The 5968-nt window shown below is 36.2% G+C and overlaps 1 long non-coding RNA gene across 1 annotated transcript; it reads left to right on the top strand.

Annotated features, from left to right (window-relative positions):
- Positions 1 to 919: 919 nt before the first annotated feature.
- Positions 920 to 2990, top strand: LOC127093343 (uncharacterized). Its single transcript, XR_007792525.1, has 3 exons — positions 920 to 1416; positions 1606 to 2174; positions 2682 to 2990. It is a non-coding gene; the product is annotated as an uncharacterized LOC127093343 (long non-coding RNA).
- The last annotated feature ends 2978 nt before the right edge of the window (positions 2991 to 5968 follow it).

Genomic DNA, 5968 nt, shown 5'->3' with positions numbered 1-5968 from the left:
AAATGAAATAGTTAGGAGCATGGCTAGCTAAGAGTTAGCTTGCATCTCGAAGTCAACGTGTGGATATAAAATAACAAACGAGTTAGCATGAATGAGAATGATGCAATAATATGTAAGAATGCTCAATGGTTAAAATCGATTCAATAGAAAATAATCAAAGATCTATCCTATAATCATGGAAAATGGGATTAGAAATACAAAGCATTCATCACCTAAATTGAAATGGGATTTTCAATTTACAATATGATCATAAAACACAGAGACGATTAAATGGACAAATAAAGTGATTATTATTTCTAAAAGTCTAAAATCTATCTAAACATGAATTAGGATCACAAATCGATCAAATGGAAAATCAATAACCTACATGGAGAATTGAATCTAATGGTCATGATCATACAAATCAAATGCATAATAGTCCAATCGAATGAAAATTCAACCTAAGGTCTAATCATGATAAAATCCACATGAACCATATTAATCTCAACGAAAATCCACAAAATGAAATTACCAAAATCTAAGGACTAAAATCTAATCATGGCATGGTAATCAATCATGAATTAATTCTGAAAAATTAAGAGAAATTAAATCTAATCTAATAAGTTGATTAAACCTAATTACTAGAATTAATCTAATTACTTATTAAAACTATGTTTAATCTAACTAAACATGAATTAAATCCTAATTTCTAATAAAATCAACAAAATAGGAACAAGATTAATCAACAAAAAAATGGCATTAAAAGGAATAAATTAAGCGACGATTAATCGAAAGATCAATGGAATTAAGAAGTTAAACATATGAACATTGGCCATGGGGTGAATTTCGAATGGGGGAGTGGATAAAGCAAAGTTTTGGGCCTCAAGCCCAAGCTTTCAAACACCAGAACCGGGTTCAAAAAACTCCAACGCCACGTTTACACAGCCAGGTCAAACCGAAACAATGCTCGTAATAACGCCTCCAGACTAGTTCATCATCGTCCCTGACTCGATTTCGCACCGTCGACATTAGGGAGAAGAAATCAAGACGACGTTTCCAACTCTCTCTTCATCACATACGCAAATGAAAGAATACGAAGGGCGACTTACCGGCCGGTTTCGATGTGGTGCCTTCGATTTGTCTCAATCTCTTCTGTTGAGAATCATAATCATGGTTCCGGATTTCGTCTGCTACGCGTGTTGTTGATTGAGATGAGAATGAAGGTGGAGCTTTGTTCGCGCATGGTGTTTCCTTGTCGATTCAAGATGAAGGAAGGTTGTTGAACCGAGGATTGAGATCTTTCGTCCGGATTTCGCGTTGTCGAAGGCGAAGGTGAAGACTTTGGTTTTATGCGTGTGTTGTGCGTAATTTTTTCTTTGAAGAGAGAAGCTTGGTTCTTCGATTCCGTCAGATTGAAGTTCTATCGCGTCGGCTCAGGTGATGATTTCCTCCTCTCTTTCTTTCCTCGATATTCCCCGTGTTCTTCTCTTCTTCTTCTATTCCTTGCTCTTACTCTTCTTCTTCTTTTGCTTACGCTATGTTGTTGTGATTCTTCGAGGATGTTGCAGGATGGAAGGTTTGTATATGAATTCTGAGAGGTTTTGTTTTTTTTGTGATTTGTTGTAGTTAATTGCAGGGTTGATGAGAGAGTGAGGGGGTTTTGGCAGCAGTGGTTTTGGGAGGTTCTTCCGTTGGGGGAGAAGTGATGGAGGATGGTTTTTGAAGAGTTGTTGAGATGGAAGGTTCGAGGAGAGGGTGAGAGAATGGTGGAGCATTGTTAGGGGTTGATGGTGAAGGAGTGAGGCAACGCGAGAAGAAGGGTGTTCTTGATTCCTCCTTTTGGTTCTCGTTTCTGGTTCTTCTGAATTATTGCAGTGATGCGCGGTCGTTGCCGATGGAGGTTGAGGATGGATGAAGGGGTGAAGGCTGCAGAACTAGCGAAGAACAGGGGATTGCAGGATGAATCCGGAGATGAAAGTTGCCAATCTCAGAATGGAGAACAGAGGGTTATGGAGTGAATAAAAGAGTTGAAGATCATAGACTCTACACAGCTTGTTGCAGAGTGAGATGCTGAAGACGAAAATTGCCAAAAAGAGAAACCCCCTCAGAATGAGGCTTGGAGGGCTTATATAGAGTGCTCAGCCTAACCGATTCGGGCAGACCTCGGTAAATCGGTCAGTTAGTTATTCTGTTAGGTCAGTTGAAAATTATTTTGTGTTAGTTAGTGTATGATTTAAAACCTATTAGTAATCAGTGTTAATAGAATGTTAGACTGTTAGAAGAACTTATGATTAGGATTCATTCTTCTGTTTTTCTGTTGTGATCCCCTATGAAATGAAAACCAAACGATGTAATGAAATTAAATGTCAGTGCAATTTATTTGTTAGATTTCAGTTATTGGTTAGTTACCAATGCAGTTCAGTTAGTTGGATGGTAAGGAAAAAATTGTTTAAAAAGGTTAGTAGTTAATAGTAGTCAGTTGTGAATGGTTTTCTGTCAAGAGAAAAATTGGTTAGTGTAAAGTTTGGTTAAGTTGCTTATGCTGTTAGCTTTCATTTCCGTTTTGTACCCGCGTTTATCTTATTTGATATGCCGTTGATGCGTTTCTGCGGGTTTGAAAGTGGTTTCGGAGGGCCTGTGACGTTTGTTGACGACTTGTTGATGTGTTGTAGCATTTGGTTCATGGCTTGTTTATTTTGTAGGGATGGTGCACACATGAATATGGATGTACAAAGCTTGGGAAAGGGGTTTTCATGGCTAGGAAGGGATTGGTTCGAGTTGTGGAGTGCTCGAAATTGCTTTGGATTATTGTATTTTTGAATTGGAATTTGAATGTACATTTTGTAGTTTGGAATGTAATGTGTAATAGTTAGTTATGATTATGGTTGTAACTTGTGTATTAGCAAATGGATGTGATTGAAAATCCAGAAATCGGATAGAAAATTTGTATGTTATGTAATGGTTTTGTAATTGTTTGGATCATGTTGAATATAAAGATAGCTTATAGTTTATGTATTGGTTAAAGGATGGTTTAATGGTTCATGATGGAATTTGGATTATGAATGGTTTGTATTAAAAATGAATTTATAGGAGAATGTTGGTATTTGAAATGTATTATGGTTTATGGCATATGGTTGTATTAAGAATGAATGTAATTGGAAAATTGGAATTGCATGATTATTTATGGTTTTTTAACGGGAACGGAAATGGTGTAATAAAACAACGGTCGAATGACTTGAATGGTATTAATGTGTATATGGAAATTAAATCAATGCATTAATGGAAGAATTAAAAATGGAAATTGGATTAAAAGATGGTTAATGGAATTTGGATTAAAATGTGGGCTTAACAAAATGCCATGGTATCTTTTTCATTCAAATTGGACATGGTTTGGGATATGGATTGAAATATGGATTTTTGTATTGGATAATGGATTTGGGAATCGGTTAATGAATAGCAATTGGTTTTAAGAATTGGATGGAAATGATAAAAAAAGGGTTTTGGTAGATGGTTGACTTTGGTCAATTGGTTGACCAATAAGTCAACAGTTGACCAAAAGTCAACTCAGGTAAAAATGTGTATTTTCTTGTGGAATGAATGTGAATATGACCAAATAAAACATGTCAATCTGAGACTCGAAATCCAATCAATCAAAGCCAAATGATACTTAACCCAACAACGAATTGTAACACCTTGAATGAATTCACCCTGATCCAAGCATGAATCTTTAAGCAAACAACTGAATCAAACGAATCAGATACAACCTCCCTGAATTAGGGTTTCCACTACGCTCCCTGGTGAATTCCCTTGGACCCACGATTTTATGCTTTTCGAATGCACGTGGAATGTTATGGTAGAATGAATATGTAGATGAGATGAATGATTATCAGGATATGCGAATGCTTAGTTTGGGGTATGACAATCGGTAGTTGTAATTCCTATTTTTCCCGATAGTCTATCATTGATATGTTGATCTTAACCGATGATGGATATTCTTCCCTTTGAGTTTATCCTTGATATGTTTGCTTTAACCGGTGACGGGTGTTCTCTTTTTGGTATTCTATCAAGTAAAAAGGTAGTTGTAATTCCTATTTGGTTTCTTTTTCCCCGGTAGGTTATTCTTGTCCAGTAACTGGTAATGAATATTCTTTTTTTTTTCTCAGTGAGTCATCCTTGATATGTTTACCCTAACCGTTAATGGATGTCCGTCTGTCCGAGTGAATTATCTTCCTTCCCAGTAACCGGTGGCAGATAGTATATCTATTTTACTCTTGTTCTGAAGTTTTTCTTCCCCAGTTGAGTTTGGGTTCGTATTTATTTGTAAAATCGAATTTCCTTTGGCTTGAGTATTTCAACTTCATTCTGGTCTACTCTCGTCCCCTACAGATAGCTTTATCCCCCGTGCGAGTCTTTCCATTGATTTATTTTTATGGAAATCTCCTTGTGTCTCCAGCAGTTTTAAGTCATAGCCTGACCTACAGATAACCTTTTATTCCCAGAGTCTCTGTCTCCCCAATGAGTTTTCCTTATGGAATACATTTTGCTCATGTGGACATTCAGTCTCTCCGAATTCTTTTCCTTTGTGGCAATATATTCCCCACAAAGATTATTTTAGCATTCATATCCTATGCATCATGAGGTCTCTTAGGGACCAATTTTTTTTCTTGATGTTGTTATTTCAGTCCATTCTACTGAGTTGATACGAAGATTTTAACCTCCACATCCTCAGCTAAAATGTCCTTAAATAAGGGCAGCTGTAAGACCCCAAATTTGACCCTAAGATCTCTCATGTTATCTCATCATTCACATTAGCTTTCAGATCACACCTTGGTATCCTCCTTACCCCTCATTCATTGGGTTTGCATTGGAAGAGATCACCAATCACATTTGATTGTATCATACTTTGTTTTTATTTGTTTACTAACAAAAATACCAAAAATATGTCTAGTGTAACTTTGTTTCTTTTGTAGGTGGTGTGTGCATCCATTTGTGCCCTATCAAGCTCACACTTAGGGTTTAAGACCCTAAATGCAAGGGATCAAGCAAGTAAAGGTTAACTATGGTTACAAGCATCATATATGGATCCCCTTGTTCTTTATCTATCAGTTTGATCAAGAATTCATCAAGAGTTTGGAGCTTGTCTATCTTGGAAGCTCTAATTCATCTAGATATCCATTGTGACTTCCTCAACAAGTTTCTTCAACATTTGGTCAAAACATTTTAAGGGATACTCCATTATACATCATCTCAAGCATATGTGATTCTCCATGATCCCCAAAGAGAAAAATAACTTTAAGTTTGCAAGTTAGTTCAAAGAGGTTGACTAGAGAAAATCAACTGGTCAAAACTAGGGTTCCCTATGTGAGCAAATTCTTTACTTTGAATAAATTTTGAATGATAGCAAATTGTGTGATCATCATCCAAGTGTTGGCTGTGCATTATTTTACATGACTTGTTTGTGTTTTTATCCCATACTATTGTTTCATGACTGTACATAAAGATCCACATTGATACATCTCTTAAAAAGAACTCATAAAAACTATTTTGTATCAGTATGTATCAATACATACTCCTATGCATCGATCCATAACATATGTTGAAAACCACAAAACACTTTTGTTCAGTATGTATCGATCCATACGAGTCATGTATCGATACATGGACAGGCAAAATGCTCTATGGATCGATCCATACGAGCCTTGCATTGATCCATGTTAGTTGAAATGATCCATGTATCAATACATACGCATTTTGTATCGATCCATGCTTACATAAACTCTCCAAAAATTCATCAAACTTACAGTATGTATCGATACATAACTTCATGTATCAATACATAAGTCTGTTTTATGTACTAACAGCTTATGTTTTTCATATATAAGTAGCATGTGTGACAGCAGTGAAAGGTACGAATTCTGAGAGGGAAAAACAATTGAGACACCAATTAAAGGAGTGTGTAGCAGCAATTGTTTGAGCAATTAGAAACCTG

Source organism: Lathyrus oleraceus, chromosome 6 (genome assembly GCF_024323335.1).
Source record: "Lathyrus oleraceus cultivar Zhongwan6 chromosome 6, CAAS_Psat_ZW6_1.0, whole genome shotgun sequence".
In the NCBI taxonomy this organism is placed as follows: domain Eukaryota; kingdom Viridiplantae; phylum Streptophyta; class Magnoliopsida; order Fabales; family Fabaceae; genus Lathyrus; species Lathyrus oleraceus.
The sequence above is the reverse complement of the archived record's forward strand: the minus strand, read 5'-3'. Positions and strand labels throughout refer to the sequence as shown.